This window comes from Nerophis ophidion, linkage group LG26 (genome assembly GCF_033978795.1).
Source record: "Nerophis ophidion isolate RoL-2023_Sa linkage group LG26, RoL_Noph_v1.0, whole genome shotgun sequence".
In the NCBI taxonomy this organism is placed as follows: domain Eukaryota; kingdom Metazoa; phylum Chordata; class Actinopteri; order Syngnathiformes; family Syngnathidae; genus Nerophis; species Nerophis ophidion.
In genome coordinates this window covers 16,909,745-16,928,103 of record NC_084636.1, presented here as the reverse complement: position 1 = coordinate 16,928,103, position 18,359 = coordinate 16,909,745, and the positions used below count along the sequence as shown (strand labels likewise).

The 18,359-nt window shown below is 40.9% G+C and overlaps 1 long non-coding RNA gene across 1 annotated transcript; it reads left to right on the top strand.

The window, feature by feature from the left end:
* Positions 1-14,943: 14,943 nt before the first annotated feature.
* On the top strand, positions 14,944-17,769 carry LOC133543751 (uncharacterized). The gene is made up of 2 exons (XR_009804507.1): positions 14,944-15,073; positions 16,594-17,769. It is a non-coding gene; the product is annotated as an uncharacterized LOC133543751 (long non-coding RNA).
* Positions 17,770-18,359: the final 590 nt, after the last annotated feature.

Below are 18,359 nucleotides of genomic sequence, written 5' to 3'. Positions count from 1 at the left end.
ACCCATTGCCTCCCCGTTTGACACTCAGCATCAAGGGTTGGAATTGGGGGTGTAATCACCATTAATGATTCCCGGGCGCGGCCCCGCTGCTGCCCACTGCTCCCCTCACTTCCTAAGGGGATGGGTCAGGGGACAAATTACACCACACCTAATATGTGTGTGTGACAATCACTAGTACTTTAACTTTAGGGAATTCAGGACAAAGTAGTGAGACTGTACCAGGACTTGTGAAGCAGGTGCATGCACGATAACCGGCGAGGCCAAGCTGTCAGTGACGAGCCTAAATACTGCCAGGTAACTGAGAGCAGGTGTGCCACAAGGTCCGCCCCTTGCCGAGGATGAAACACTGATAACACAGGTGCAGAAAAGGAGAAGGCAGGATAAAACTAAAACACAACACTTACAAAAAAGGTGAGAAACAGGAGAATTTGACTTATCTGAATAACTTCCAGTGTTGTGGTATTTCAATTAACTGGAATCCAGTGTGCTGTGGGGCACTATTGTAGTGAATCACACCCAAGCCATCATAAATTAATCAAATCTTTATTAGACAAGTAAACAATGTGACAAAGAACATTTAACATCTATCAATCTAGAGATCTAGATACCAGGTCTGGACACTCCTCACTCCTTAGCCTTCACTTTAATTGTCCATTCCTTTTTGGTGACTTTATATACTCTGGACCTTGACGTTGAGTCCGCAACATATATGGCGGACAAAAACTGATAGTCTGCTTTGCCAGTCCAAATGCATTTGCTGTTTTCCATAGTTTTTTCTCGACAGCCAGGTAATGCAAAGCACATGCTCCCTTTTTTTTAATCACATCCAGAAGTGGCTGATGCAACCAGCCACTTCCACACAAAGCTATAAAAGTAAAAAAAAAAAAAAAATAATACATAAAAATTCCGTGAGGCTTCTTTGCAAATTCTTTTGGTCACAAAATCCCATTTGAGTCCACACAGTTCCACAGGTTGAAAAAAGAAGGCAAGGAAAGCAGAAAAGGCAGTTTCCTGCAGAACATCCACAAAGCCAGTCTTTTCACGTATACCACTCCATTTGGAAAGAGCGAGTAACTTTCTGTCCTGCTGATTGAAACAAACCATGCAAGTCCACTTTAGAAAACTGTTTAAGTGCAGAAATGTAGTCATCCATGTTGAAAGTCGGGGTGCACCAGACGGAAAAAATAAGTCGCTGCGGCACTCACCCGCTGAGGCCACCGTATGTCTGGGATCATGAGCGCCCCGCCCCTATCGTGAGGCACGAGAACTGTTTGCCTCACCTCAGACTTATTTCTCTGCCGTTTTGTTGGCTCAACCAACACACAAAACATGTTACTCGCTGCGGCACTTGACTCGCTTACGCCACCGCATGTCCCTGATCATTAGCGCCCCTATCGTGAGACACGAGAACTGTTTGCCTCGCCTCAGACTTTTTTCTCTGCCGTTTTGAATGCTCGGCAACACACCAGACAAGAACGCGCTCTGGCCGCAAGGCAAGCAGAGAAGTTTACGAGGGATTGCGAAAATTAAAACCGGTGACGCTAAATGAAAATTAAAAACCAACAATTACAATTATTTTATCATTATATATTTTATTTCTTTGTATGATTACAGAGTAGGCACTGCCTATCCTGCCTCCCCCAACCGCACATCACTGCCAGAGACAGGAGCAGACCCAACAAAGCAACCAAGAAAGCCGACTCCAGCCTCGGCCGCCCACTAACTCTCGGCCAGTGTCCAGTCCGCATGGATGAGCGAGGATGCGTCTAAGGAGAACCGAGGTGTCCGATATCTGCACATTCAGCCAAAACACTGTTAGGCTTGTCCATCCTGGCGCATCTCCTCCAGTCCCTCAAAAATGGACTATGGTGTGGCAGAGATCAAGCAGCTCGTCTCCATGGCCAAAAGGCTCCCAGGAGGTAGATCCAGAAGTTCACAAAAAAAAGCACTGCAGAAGCCACGAAAGTGCCACACAGTCCCAAAAGGCAAAAAAGCCCCACATGAAAACAAAAGGGAACCATCAGGAACACATAAGAATGACACAAGAGCACAGAGTTCCTGCCGACAGCAGCCACTACAGCCGCGCCATCTTGGAACAAAAGTGTCAATAACAGACAAAGGCCCTGACTCGGAGCGAAAAGGCTCACATTGATCAGTGTGTCATTGAGGCATGGATTTATCTTATCCATATGCGCAGTGCAAAAATAAAGCATGGACCCTCCAACCCCCAGACTTGCAAAAGCTCTGGCAGGTAACACAATATCCTTGACAGTGTGCTTCATATTCCCTGCTTCTCCTCCTCGGTGCTCCTCAGAAAGAGAAAGACAAACTCATTTCCATACAAATGGAGTGAGAGCCTGCAGCCGGGGGACCAGACGGAATTGCAAATATTTCATCTTTGCCTGGAAGCCGTGTTCTATTACTCGCCGGCTATTATCCCTTTTTTCTTTGCTCCACTCACCTCCACTGCGCCTCCATCCTTGTGCTGACCCTCTTTGTGCCCCTATCCTTAAAAAAAAAAAAAAAAAAAAAAAAATCCTCTCCGCCCACAGTTCTTTTACAGGATAACATTTTCATTCCTTTCTCCTTCCATCTGCTCTTTTTATCTATGCATTCAAAAACCAAAGACAGACCCCGCTTGAGCTTCTAATCCGGCGATGTACTTGGCTTCAAAGCACCGCTGACGTCCGCCTGTGTCGGCCGCATACGTGGCTTCCTTCCCAGCATCTGCCCGTGGCGGCGCCCGCATTCTGACGGGTGCACGTGGCGCCCAGCAGCTGGGGGGTCGGCAGAGGTGTCAGAGCACAGATTGCCGGGCCAGCTTCCAGGTGTGTGGACGCAGCCAGGAGACCCTTTTTCATCACACATGTTCTAGTGGAACTCTTATTACTGATCAAAAGTCAGGAAAGTAGATTTGTACCTTGTAGGTCAATGGCAGAGGGGTTCAGCTCTGTGGTGCGCAGGTGGATTTTTATTGGCCAGCCGAATATTATAAAATGTTATTTAATTGGGGCCACGCTGAAAATACAGTAAATACTCGGGAATCTACACTTGCTCGCTGAGTTTATGAGTACCGTTTTTTCCAAACTATAAGGTGCACTTAAAATTATTTTTTCCCTCAAAACTCGAATAATTCTGGTTTTGCGTGCCGACTTCGAAGCAACTTTATTTGTTACATGGTGTAATAAGTGTGACCAGTAGATGGCAGTCAAACATAAGAGATATGTGTAGACCAGGGGTCACCAACGCGGTGCCCGCGGGCACCAGGTAGCCCATAAGGACCAGATAAGTAGCCCGCGGACCTGTTCTAAAAGAGCTCAACTAGCAGCACTTAGCAGTGAGCTGCCTCTATTTTTTAAATTGTATTTATTTACTAGCAAGCTGGTCTCGCTTTGCTCGACATTTTTGATTCGAAGAGAGACAAAACTCAAATAGAATATTTTAAAGACTTGGTCTTCCCTTGTTTGAATAAATTCATTTTTTTTTTTTTACTTTGCTTCTTATAACTTTAAGAAAGACAATTTTAGAGGAAAAATACAACCTTAGAAATGATTTTAGGATTTTTAAACACACCATTTTACCTTTTAAATTCCGTCCTTTTTTTTCCTAACAATTTAAATCAATGTTCAAGTAAATGTATTTGTTTTATTTTAAAGAATAATAAGTACATATTAATTTAATTCTTCATTTTAGTTTCTGTTTTTTCAACGAATAATATTTGTCAAATATTTCTTCAAACTTATTATGATTAATATAAAGTACAAATATTCTGGCAAATCTAGAAAATCTGTAGAATCAAATTTAAATCTTATTTCAAAGTCTTTTGAATTTATTTTGAAATTTTTGTTTTGGAAAATCTAGAAGAAATATTAATTTGTCTTTGTTAGAAACATAGCTTGGTACAATTTGTTATATATTCTAACAAAGTGCAGTTGGGTTTTAACTTATTTCAAACATGTCATCAAAATTCTAAAAGTAATCTTAATCAGGAAAATTACTAATGATGTTCCATAAATTATTATTTACATTTTTTCAAAAAGATTCAAATTAGCTGGTTTTTTTCTTGATTTTTTTCGGTTAAATTTTGAATTTTAAAGAGTCGAAATTGAAGATAAACTATGTTTCAAAATTAAATGTTCATTTTTTCGTGTTTTCTCCTCTTCTAAACTGTTCAATTAAGTGTTTTTTTCATCATTTATTCTTTACAAAAAACTTCCCGTTAAAGGAAAACAAATGTACGACGGAATGACAAAAAGAAATACCCATTTTTTTATATGTATAGATTTATTTATTAAAGGTAAATTAAGCAAATTGGCTATTTCTGGCAATTTATTTAAGTGTGTATCAAACTGGTAGCCCTTCGCATTAATCAGTATCCAAGAAGTAGGTATTGGTTTCAAAAAGGTTGGTGACCCCTGGTGTAGACCGTAGAATGTACTACCAGTCTGTGGTTGCCAGTGTTCTGTACGATCGTAGTGTGCTGGGCGGGGCAGTACATCTAAGAAGGACAGCTCCAGACTGGAGAAACCGATCAGGCGGGCCGGTTCTACGATCGGAATGGCGGTGGCAACTCCTCTCTGGAGGGGGGGTACTGGGATGACAGGGGATGCAAAACAAGAACAGTGCCGTACTTTTTCATAACGTGGTCACTACTGCCGAGTTTCTTTTGTTATATTCTTATGTTACTGTTATATTTTTATTCTCATTCTTGCTTTTTATTTGTGTTCTTATTGTAATATTTTTCAATTTTTCTCCCATTTATTCCCCCATTATTTACTTTTTAAATTTGATCTCAATTCTGTACACTGCTGCTGGTATTTTAATTTTCCTGAGGAAACTCCTGAAGGGATCAATGAAGTAGTATCTATCGATCTATCTAGACTGCAATATTATGGCAATATGACTCAAGTAAGCAACACCATCTTTGTATATGTTCCATTAAAAATGTAGAACATTGCACACGGCGCTCACAAATCTATCAAAATTCTTTAGGGCGACTTTGGTAAGCTGTGAAGCCGCACCGCTTGATGGATTGTCGACACATTAAACATACGAGTATTATAATGGTGTGGAAACAAGCCCTTGGGCTTTTTGTGCCATCCATTTGCCTTTTTAAAGCATTACATGGATTTGATTCTTTAAGATGTCAATAAACTTCTTAATCAATCAATCAATCAATGTATAAGGTAAGACAATATTGTCTGGCGTTTTGTTTTGCGATATAATGCAAAAGCAACTTTTCTTACCTTCTGGTACTTGCTGATCTGTATTTGGGATCTGCATAAATCCTGGAAAATTGTGCGTGTCCGCCTTTGTAGTCGTAGACGAACCCATTGTCAATTAGTTTCTTCTTTTTCTCTATCTTCTTGTTATGGGGCGCCTCGGTTTATAAGGTGCACTGCCGATGAATGGTCTATTTTTTTTTTATATTTTTATCATACAGTATATATGGCGCACCAGACTATAGGGTGCATTAAAGGAGTCATATTTTTTTTCTAAATGTAAAACACTTCCTTGTGGTCTACATAACATATAATGGTGGTTCTTTGGTCAAAATGTTGCATGGATTATATTTTACAGATCATCTTCAAGTCGCTTTCTGACAGTCGCTTCAGGATGTGCCGTTTTGTGGGCGGTCTTATTTATGTGGCTCACCTTCAACAGCATCTTTTCCCCGTTATCTTTGTTGTAGTGGTGTAGCGTGCAAGGACAGGGGTGGAAGAAATGTCAAAAGATGGAGCTAACTGTTTTAGTGACATTCAGACTTTACTTCAATCAATAACGGAGCAGCATCTCCTGATCCGTGGCTCACTAGTTCAACAACAACGTCTGAAATGCGTCCCATGAAAAACCGTCAGACTGGAATTCTCTAATAACTAAAGTTCCTTGGGTGAATAATTTAACTCAATACACAGGTATGTTTTAGCGCTTTCATGACGAGTTTACTGAATTTTACACTACTTTATATTACAAATGGCAACAGCGGAGGATGAATGTTCCATAACAAGACGATAGAAAAAAAGAAGAAGCTTGCCGACACGCACTAAAAAGGCGGACTCGTGCAATTTTTCAGGATGTATGCAGATCCCAAATACAGATCAGTAGGTACCAGAAGGTGAGAAAAGTTGCTTTTGCATAATATTGCGAAACAAAACGCCAACAACAGAGCATCATCCTTTTTTCATAACATGGTCACTAATGCCTAGTTTCTCTTATGATATTCTTTTTTTTACTGTTATATTTTTAATACCATGTTTTTTTTTCTTTGTATTCTTATTGTAATATTTTTCTTCTTTTTTTTTCCATTTATACCCCTATTATTTACTTTTTACTTTTTAAATTGATCTCAACTCTGTACACTGCGGCTGGAATTGTAATTTTCCTGAAGGAACTCTCCTAAAGGAATCAATTAATTACTATCTATCTATCTATCTATCTATCCATCTATCTATCTATCTATCTATCTATCTATCTATCTATCTATCTATCTATCTATCTATCTATCTATCTATCTATCATCTCCTCATCCGTGGCAACGCCGGAAATGCATCCCGTGAAAAAACGTCCGACCGGAACCCTCTAATAACTATAGTTAATTATCATTGTATTCTGTTTTTATTTAAGATTTACACAACGTGCCAAGTTCACTGGTTTTGGGGTTTGTACTCGCCAGATGGACTATGTTCTCTACCTTGATTAATTGCTTCAAAACATGTCAAAATCAGTCAATCAATCATTCATCCATTCATTGTCTACCGCCTATTCCCTTTGGAGTCGGGGGGGGCGCTGGTGCCCATTTCAGCTTCAATCAGGCGGAAGGCGGGGTACACCCAGGACAAGTCGCCACCTCATTACAGGGCCAAAACAGATAGACAGACAACATTCACACTCACATTCACACACTAGGGCCAATTTAGTGTTGCCAATCAACCTATCCCCAGGTGCATGTCTTTGGAAGTGGGAGGAAGCCGGAGTACCCGGAGAGAACCCACGTATTCACGGGGAGAACATGCAAACTCCACACAGAAAGATCCCGAGCCCGGGATTGAACCCAGGACTAGTCAGGACCTTCGTATTGTGAGGCAGACACACTAACCCCTCTTCCACTGTGAAGCCCGTCAATCAATCAATCAATCAATCAATCAATCAATCAATGTTTTTTTTATACATCCCCAAACTCACAAGTGTCTCAAAGGGCTGCAAAAGCCACAACGAAAATGCAACAAAATGGTGCATTTTTCCGGCCAAATGGAGTGTTTTGCGTGTAGCATGCTGTCACGCCAAATTTCTTCCCCCCTACAAAAAAACCTTCCCCCCGGAAGAAATTTGGCGTGACAGCCCCTCTAATGCCTGAAGGTCCCCAATGAGGGCGTGACAATACCAAGTTATACGACTCTTAAGGGTTACAGCTGCAAAATTAGCGAAGGAAAAATAGCTTGAAAGGTTAGCATGCTGGAATGCTAACATTTTTTCCCCCACTGTTATTTTTCACTAATGACAATCAGCCAATTATAATGCTTTTAAAACAGGCAGCTGTGTGGGCTGCTTTAAGGTCCGTCCACCCTCATTGGGGTCCTTCAGGCATTAGAAGGGCTGTCACGCCAAATTTCATCCAGGGGTAATGTTTTTGTAGGGGGGAAGAAATTTGGCGTGACAGCCCCTCTAATGCCTGAAGGACCCCAATGAGGGCGTGACAATACCAAGTTATACAACTCTTAAGGGTTACAGCTGCAAAATTAGCGAAGCAAAAATAGCTTGAAAAGTTAGCATGCTGGAATGCTAAAAAAATGTTCCTCACCGTTATTTTTCACCAATGACAATCAGCCAATTATAATGTTTTTAAAACAGGCAGCTCTGTGGGCTGCTTACCAAGTATTATGACTCTTAAGGGTTACAGCTGCAAAATTAGCGAAGCAAAAATAGCTTGAAAGGTTAGCATGCTGGAATGCTAAAAAATTTTCCCCACCATTATTTTTCACTAATGACAGTCAGCCAATTATAATGCTTTTAAAACAGGCAGCTGTGTGGGCTGCTTTAAAGGGGAACATTATCACCAGACCTATGTAAGCGTCAATATATACCTTGATGGTGCAGAAAAAACACCATCTATTTTTTAACCGATTTCTAAACTCTAAATGGGTGAATTTTGGCGAATTAAACGCCTTTTTGTTTATCGCACTGGAGGCAATGACGTCAGAATGTGACGTCGCCGAGGTAACACACCCACCATTTTCATTTTCAACACATTGCAAACACCGGGTCTCAGCTCTGGTATTTTCCGTTTTTTTGACTATTTTCTGGAACCCTGGAGACATCATGCCTCGACGGTGTGTTGTCGGAGGGTGTAACAACACTGACAGGGAGGGATTCAAGTTGCACCACTGGCCCGAAGATGCGAAAGTGTCTGCCGCCAGACCCCCATTGAATGTGCCAGAGTGTCTCCACATTTGACCGGTGATGCTAAGGCAGACATGGCACAGAGATGTATGGATAACCGGCAGATGCATTTGCAACAATAGTCAACGAAATCACAAAGGTGAGTTTTGTTGATGTTGACTGCCAGCTTATCGATGCTAACATGTTATGCTAATCGATGCTAACATGCTATTTACCGGCGGTGCTAAAGCAGACATGGAACAGAGATGTATGGATAACCTGTAGATGCATTTGCAACTATATTACGTTTCCTTCCACCAACAATGCGAAAAAAAACACTTACCAATCGACGGATTTAAGTTGCTCCAGTGTCAAAAGATGCGAAAGTCCTGATCGTTTGGTCCGCACATTTTACCGGCGATGCTAACGCAGCTATTCGGCCATGCTATGGCTATGAATAGCGTCAATAGCTATTCGCTCAATAGCTTCAGTTTCTTCTTCAATATTTTCATACTCCAACCATCTGTTTCAATACATGCGTAATCTGTTGAATCGCTTAAGTCGCTGAAATCCGAGTTTGAATCCGGGCTAATGTCACTATATCTTGCTGTGGTATTCCCATTGTTTGTTTACATTGGCAGCACTGTATGACATCACAGGGAAATGGATAGTGTTTTCGCAGAGAGCCGAAAATAAGGCACTTTAAAGCTTTTTTTCGGGATATTCCGAGAACGGTAAAATTTAGAAAAAAACGTCAAAAAATACAACAAGCCACTTGGGAACTGATTTTTATTGTTTTTAACCCTTTTGAAATAGTGATAATGTTCCCCTTTAAGGTCTGCCCACCCTCATTGGGGTCATTCAGGCATTAGAGGGGCTGTCACGCTAAATTTCTTCCAGGGGTAAGGTTTTTGTAGGGGGGAAGAAATTTGGCGTGACAATGCCAATAGTGACCTTATTTGTAGGACTTATTCTGTGTTTGTGATACAGAGCTTATTTCTTTTGTGCAATTCTCGAACCAAATTCTTGTAAGATTGCGTTTCCAAATTGCATTGCATTCTCCGTGTTATTCCCAACAGAAGACCTCCTTCCTCTTTAAAAAAGGATAAGGGAGCCCTTTACACGGGTGTACAAAGAGGAGCAGAGGGAGGACCAGCGAGGCCCCAGATGGACAGTGTGTAATGTTGTTAGCTATAGTTAGCCAATTTAGTCACACTGCCAGCAGCTCCCATTACATGATCTAATTTCCCCCCGCTCTCCAGTGCTCTTTTCCTCCGATTTGTCAGGCATCGCAGACACACTCCTACACAGGCCAAAGAGGGGTTGGGAATGGAGGTGGTGAAAGACGGACGGACAGAGGTGCAGATAGAGGGGGTGCGGGATAGAATGTCCTATATGCAGCTTCTGTAGCAAGAGAAACGCATCAAAATTGAATGAATATATTAATAATTGAGCAGATTTTTGCAAAGAAAACTGTTTTATTTTTTCCAGGGCATTTGAAGCGAAGAACAACAATGAACTCTGTATGCGATAGGTACACTAGCAAAATATGCAAATGTTGAATAATTGGAAAACTGCATGAAATAATATGTATTCACGAATATGTTGCGGTATTACGGTGTGTAGTGAAAGCTGTTTTCCAATATTTTGATTGGCTTATTTATCTATAAATGGGTGCAAATATTAAAACGAACTCTCAGTACAAACAACAATAAAATATAAAAACAACTAATACCTCTCTGACAGTCAATCACAACTGAGCATCACTGCTCATTGTCCATTTGCTTTATTATAGAACACTATCCATCCATCCATCCATCATCTTCCGCTTATCCGAGGTCGGGTCGCGGGGGCAACAGCATAAGCAGGGAAGCCCAGACTTCCCTCTCCCCAGCCACTTCGTCCAGCTCTTCCCGGGGGATCCCGAGGTGTTCCCAGGCCAGCCGGGAGAAATAGTCTTCCCAACGTGTCCTGGGTCTTCCTCGTGGCCTCCTACCGGTTGGACGTGCCCTAAACACATCCCTAGGGAGGTGTCCGGGTGGCATCCTGACCAGATGCCCGAACCACCTCATCTGGCTCCTCTCGATGTGGAGGAGCAGCGGCTTTATTTGAGTTCCTTCCGGATGGCAGAGCTTCTCACCCTATCTCTAAGGGAGAGCCCCGCCACCTGGCGGAGGAAACTCATTTCGGCCGCTTGTACCCATGATCTTATCCTTTCGGTCATGACCCAAAGCTCATGACCATAGGTGAGGATGGGAATGTAGATCAACTGGTAAATTGAGAGCTTTGCCTTCCGGCTCAGCTCCTTCTTCACCACAACGGATCGATACAACGTCCGCATTACTGGAGACGCCGCACCGATCTGCCTATAGAACACTATATGAATGAAAAAAAAAGTATTGTTTCATTTTGTTTTTCATTATGTTTAGGTGGTGCTTTAAAAACATTTCCCCGAGTATTTTCATTCTCTTCCTATTTTTTATACATGTATTTGTTCACTGATTTAGTACCTCGTTTTATAGTATGTTGTGCATGTGCTCAAAATGGGACACGTAGAGGATGTGTAGGTCAGGGATGGGTAACCAAGAGAGCATTTTCCGTATTTTTCGGACTATAAGGCGCACCTAAAATCCTTTCATTTTCTCAAAACTCGACAGTGTGCCTCATAACCCAGTGCACTTAATGTACGGAATAATTTTGGTTGTGCTTACCGACTTCAAAGCTATTTTATTTGGTACAATGACAAGTGTGACCAGTAGATGGCAGATATGTGTAGACTGCAGTATGACTCAAATAAACAACACCAAAATGTTATATGCCATCCATCCATTTGCTACCGCTTATTTCCCTTCCGTTGAAAATATAGAACATTACAAAAATCTGTCGAAATGTGTTAGTACAATTTTTGTAAGCTATGTAGCTGAGAAATTTTGAACTGTGCTTCAACATACCAATATGGTGTGTGTAAAATGTAAGACATTAGCTGGCGTTTTGTTTTGCATTGTTATGCAAAAGCACCTTTTTTTACTTTCTGGTACCTGCTGAGCTGTATTTGGGATCTGCGTGAGTCCTTAAAATTTGTGAGAATCCGCCTTTGTAGTCTGTGAGGACGTGATAGCCTACAATAGTCTTCTTTTTCTCTATCTTCTTGTTATGGGACATTGATCCTCCGCTGATGCCATTTCTAATATAAAGTAGTATAAAGTTCTTATTTATATCTGTCAGTAAACTCGCCATGAAAGCGTTAAAACATACCGGTGTAGTAAGTTTACATTATTCACCCAAGGAACTTTAGTTATTAGAGAGTTCCGGTCAGACGATTTTCTGGCTTTGTTATTACACTAGTGAGCCTCGGATGAGGAGATGCTGCTACGTTATTGATTTAAGTAAAGTCTGAAAGTAATTAAAACAGTTAGCTCCATCTTTTGACACTTCTTCTACTCCCGTCCTTGCACGCTACACCGCTACAACAAAGATGACGCTGTCGAAGGTGAGCCACGTAAATAAGACTTTTTGATTGATTGAAACTTTTATTACTAGATTGGACTGTACAGTACATATTCCGTACAATTGAACACTAAATGGTAACACTAAATGGTAACACCCAAATAAGCTTTTCAACTTGTTTAAGTCTGGGTCCACGTTAATTCACGGTAGACCCCCCACAAAACGGCGCATCCTGAAGCGACTGTCAGAAAGCGTCTTGAAGATGATCTGCAAAACATAATCTATGCAACATTTCGACCAAAGAACCCCCTGGTTGGAGTGTCTGCCCTGAGATCGGTAGGTCGTGAGTTCCAACCCCGGCCGAGTCATGCCAAATACTATAAAAATGGGACCCATTCCCTCCCCGCTTGGCACCTAGCATAAAGGGTTGGAATTTGAGGTTAAATCACCAAAAATGATTCCCGGGCTCGGACACGACTGCTGCTTACTGCTCTCCTCACCTCCCAGGGGGCGATCAAGGGTGATGGGTCAAATGCAGAGAATAATTTCGCCACACCTTGTGCATGTGTGACAATCATGGGTACTTTAACTTTAACTTAACAATTACATGTTTTGTAGACCAAAAGGAAGTGTTTTACATATAGAAAAAAATCATAATATGACCCCTTTAATGCGCCCTGTAATGCGGTGCGCCTTTTGTAAGAAAAAAACCCCGACTAGACCCGCGCTTTAAAATCCGGCGCGCCCTATGGTCCAGAAAACACAGTAATAGTAGGGGTGTAACTGTACGTGGATTTGTATTGAACCGTTTCGGTACAGGGGTTTCGGTTCAGTACAGGGTGTGTACCGAACGAGTTTCTAAACTAAAGTCTTAACAGGCTGCTTTGCTTCTTCTGACTCTGTCTCAGCACCCAGCATTGTCCCACCCACACAATCATCTGATTGGTTACATATATAGCGGTAACAGCCAATCAGCAGTGCGTATTCAGAGCGCATGTCGTAAATGCTTCAGCGTCGAGCAGACAGGTGTTTAGCAAGTGAGCAGCGGACTCTCCCCGAATTATAATAAACACCTCCCAGTCAACTACTACTAACATCTCTATGAGCCCGTTGACTTTCTAGAAACTTAAAGGCCTACTGAAACCCACTACTACCCACCACGCAGTCTGATAGTTTATATATCAATGATGAAATATTAACATTGCAACACATGCCAATACAGTCTTTTTAGTTTACTAAATTGCAATTTTTAATTTCCCGGGAGTTTCGTCTTGAAAACGTTGTGTAATGATGACGTGTACGCAAGACGTCACGGGTTTTTAGGAAGTATGAGCGCTACGCACACACACAGCTAAATGTTGTCTGCTTTGACGGCCTAATTACACAGTATTTTGGAGATCTGTGTTGCTGAATCTTTTGCAATTTGTTCAATTAATATTGGAGAAGTCAAAGTAGCAAGATGGAGTTGGGAAGCTTTAGCCTTTAGCCACACAAACACACGGTGATTCCTTGTTTAAAATTCCTGGAGGTGAAACTTTACTATGGATCAGAGCGCGGTCAAGCGAACATGAAACACGACGGAATGTCAACCAGCAGGTTTCGGTGGGAAAATTGTGGTTAAAAAGTCAGTTCTTACCGGAGAAAAGCTAAGCTTGTGCCGTCCATAGCTGCCGTTGACTTCCCTGAGACATTGGCGTCAACACACCCGTGGAGACACCCTTCCGACTATCAGGTACTATTTAACTCACTAAAACACTAGCAACACAATAGAAAGATAAGGGATTTCCCGGAATTATCCTGCTAAATGTGTGTAAAAACATCGGAATCCGTCCCAATGCAAACGCGTTTTTTTTTAAAACTTTTTATTTTTTCTAGTCTGTCGCTATCAATATCCTCAAACACAAATCTTTCATCCTCGCTCAAATTAATGGGGAAATTGTCGTTTTCTCGGTCCGAATAGCACTTTTTGTTGGAGGCTCCCATTATAAACAATGTGAATATGTGAGGAAACATCAAACATGTGACATCATCGTCTGCAACTTCCGGTAGAGGCAGAGCTTTTGTCTTAAGCACCGAAAGTTGCAAACTTTATCGTGGATGTTCTCTACTAAATCCTTTCAGCGAAAATATGGCAATATCGCAAAATGATCAAGTATGACATATAGAATGGACCTGCTCATTTTGCGGTGTGTGTGTGTGTGTGTGTGTGTGTGTGTGTGTGTGTGTGTGTGTGTGTTTTAAGGATAGAAAAGCTTTGAATGGCAGGGTCCCTGCTATCACATGTTGATAACTATATAACATTTACATAGTAAAAATCAACTAGATGTTTCCCAATGCTGTGATAAATTAACCATCATGAGTGGATTTGAAACTGTTAAATGTTGCACTTTTTATATGTGGAAGAAAAGTTTTGTCATTTTATTTAATCTGAGCAACAATTTGAGGCAGTTCAATGTGGATTAACGTGGGCAGAATTATTACAGTGTTCCCAATGTTAAAAGGATAAAGCCATTGTTTATAAATTTGGTAAATAAATAACCCAAAAAATTATATTTCATATTTTCTTACAGAACCAAAAATGAACCGAACCATGACTTCTAAACCGAGGTAAGTACCGAACTGAATTTATTGTGTACCGTTACACCCCTAAGTAATAGAACGCATTTAACTTTCAAAATAAAGAAACTTCATAGTAAGTGTTACAAAAAGACCATATCATATTTTATTAGTTTATTTAATAAATGTAATACGGTCCCTAAATGGACTGTAATGGCCCCCCGTATAGGAAAAAGGCTCCCCTCACTGGAGGTTGAGCCTATATGTCAGCACGGCTCTTTGTTTGGCGCTCCTTGTGTGGGAGCTGCTGTTGTAGCTGGCTGGACGTCAGCTTCGTGCCCGGCAGCCTGTGCTGTTACTCAGTCAAAATCCCCCGGAGGAAGGCGAGCTCGCTTCAGCCTCGCCACCTCCAGACTGGGTCAGAGGCGAGGAGATGGGACGAGGAGGGAGGTGCGAATCCCAGCGGGGCTGTAAGAGGGGTGAAGGGGAGGGGGATGAGCGAGACACACACAGTATTTGCACAGAGACATGTGAGCGTATACACACACACACACACACTCACACACACGTGAGCATGCACGCAGTCGACAAAAAAAGTTTCCGGGAAGACAAAACAAGCCGCTGTTGCCTTTGTGTCATGTTTTGGTGTTTGCACGTCTGCGTGTGTGTTGAGTCAGCCGACATGCAGACTGAGGTAATTATCACTTCTGTATGAAACTGTCTGGTGGGGGAGGAGGGAGACGGTGGGCACACACCCCAGTGAATTAATGTGCGCATGTTTGTGGCATCGTGTCGTACTTAAAAAGAAATAGTTTTTTTTTTTGTTTTTTTTCTGTGAGCATTTTTCGCATAGGAGAGACACAAGGTTTCTGCAAAAACGACTACCGTATTTTTCGGAGTATAAGTCGCACCGGAGCATAAGTCCCACCTGCCGAAAATGCATGATGAAGAAGGAAAAAAAACATATATAAGTCGCACTGGAGTATAAGTCGCATTTTTGGGGGGACATTTATTCGATAAAACCCAACATTTGAAAGGCAATTTAAAATAAATAAAGAATAGTGAACAACAGGCTGAATAAGTGTACCTTATATGACGCATAAATAACCAACTGAGAAGGTGCCTGCTATGTTAATGTAACATATTATGGTAAGAGTCATTCAAATAACTATAACATATAGTACATGCTATACCTTCTTTTATAACAATCTCTCACTCCTAATCGATAAATCCCATGAAATCTTATACGTCTAGTCTCTTACGTGAATGAGCTAAATAATATTATTTGATATTTCACAGTAATGCGTTAATAATTTCACACATAAGTCGCTCCTGAGTATAAGTCGCACCCCCGGCCAAACTATGAAAAAAAACCTGCAACTTATAGTACGAAAAATACGGTAAGAATGCGGTAATGTGCACGCCAGGCCTGTAGTTGGCGGTGTCACTTTTGCAACTACTTCCTGTCAATGTATATGTGTGGGTGTTTATTGTGAAATAAATAGATACATGCCAAAAGTTTGGACACACCTTCTCATTGAATGCATTTTCTTTATTTTCATGACTATTTACAATGCAGATTTTCACTGAAGGCATCACAACTATGAATGAACACATGTGGAGTTATGTACTTAACAAAAAAAAAAGGTAAAATACCTGAAAACATGTTTTATATTCTATTTTGTTCCAAATAGCCACTGTTTGCTCTGATTGCTGCTTCGCACACTCTTGGCATTCTCTCGATGAGCTTCAAGAGGTAGTCACCTGAAATGGTTTTCACTTCACAGGTGTCATAGTTGTGATGCCTTCAGTGACAATCTACAATGTAAATATAGAATAATTGGGATTTATTAAATCACAATTATTGAAATTCAACGAGTTGGTGCATTTGCAAACAGCTCAAATGATGAACAAAGAAAACTATTACCTGGTACCCATGAATGTACAACAATTATTCTCAACAAAAGAGGAGAAATACAAACTTGGAGGAAAATCTAATATAAAATATTCGTATGCTCGTACAACACTTAAAACCTTTAGCATATCAGTAAGTGGAATTAAAATATGGAATGGATTAAGCAAAGAAAGCAAACAAAGCACCAATGTGATTCAGTTTAAGAGACTGTTCAAACTACAAGTGTTCACAAGTATTTTTTTTGTTTTTTTTATTGAGACAAAAATTATATATGTATTTAATATTTGTTTGCTTAAAAGGGTGAAGTGCCATCTCCAGGTTGGGGAGGAAATCTTGCCCCAAGTGAAGGAGTTCAAGTACCTCGGAGTCTTGTTCACGAGTGAGGGAAGAGTGGATCGTGAGATGTCGTGTGGTGTCTTCAGTAATACGGACGCTGTATCGATCCGTTGCGGTGAAGAAAGAGCTGAGCCGGAAGGTAAACCTCTCCATGAGTTGATTGACAATTGCGATATCCAATCAGATCACGAGTTGTTGTCAGTAAGGCCCTCTAGCTGGCCTCATGTTAAACGTGACATGTATGCATCCTGTGATTGGATACTCACTGGTTTGAGCCGCCGCGGTGCTATGCAGATCAGCAGAGCCATACACGGGACCATTACCGGATGAATTTGAGGACACATACAGGTGATAGACAGTTGCGATAGCCCATCAGATCACAAGTTGTTGACAGTAGACTATCTAGGTAGCCTGATGTTAACGAGACTGTGATTGTATATTCACTTGTCATTCCAAAGTGAAGTAGGAAGTGTTGACCCACAAAGACGGAAAACAAAATGTTGATTAGATGAGAGAGATATATTTGCAAGGCCATTTTCAAGAAGGATATTTCAAGAGAAACTACATATTGTGAGACGATTTCTGGCCAACCCCGGAAGCTAGCTCAGCTGTCATGAAATAGGGAAACGCCCGCCATTTCCATTCGAATCATCCGAGGGGTACCACTGGCTTATACGGCGTTGAAGGGGTGCTACAAATTGTGAGTTCAAATATCTTATTTCTGTATTTTTTGCACGTTTAATATGTTTTTTGCCATTTTAATTTTGACAGCACCACATAAAATATGTTTTAATTGCTGATGCAGGTTTATTGATTTTCAAATACGCCAGAAAATAACCCGTTTTGTACACTGTTGATGTGGTTTGAGTGCCCATTAGTGCGTGAATGTGTATCTGCATAGTATATCTCCAGCAATGGTCATGTGGTGACATCAATTATGGTATTTTGAGAGGTAATCATCGAAGTTGGACATCACTGAAGGCCTAGGTGGGAAACGCACGACCCGACACTGCTTCTGCAGCACTGTAACACATGCTGACCTTTTTAAAACTCAAACAATCATTGACGGCATGTCCGATAGGCTAATTAGTTGGAATCCACTCAAGTAATTTGCGATGATTAAAGGAACTTTCACTTCAGTTTCAGTTTATTTGGAACATGCATACAATACAATGTAATTCATCACATATTTCCAGTTGTTTCATTACAGCATGTCTGAAAAGGAGTATGAAGAAGCAGAGCTTCTTCATACTATAGCAATTGTATCTCATTCCCTTATTCTCTGTACCAGAACAGTGAGCAAATTATAAAATAAATAAATAATATACTATAGTAAGCAAACCAATATTAAATACATAATTAATCATTGTGTCAATGAAAAAACAAAAGGGTTGAAGATGTTCTTCGTAATTCTTGTTCTGTGTACTTTGTGAACACTTGTAGTTAGAACAGTCTCTTAAACTGAATCTTATTGGTGCTTTGTTTGATTTCTTTGGGTAATCCATTCCATAATTTAATTCCACACACTAATATGCTAAAGGTTTTAAGTGTTGTGGACTGATATCTGACATAGGATCCCTGACATCTAAAAAGTACAACTCTGTTCATTGTTATGTTCATGTATTTGTTGTGTTTTTCATGTGGACGCACACATCAACACACATACAGTATGAGATGAGATCAATGAGATACAGTGAGAACAGGAGAGAAACTGCCGGGGAACTAGTTC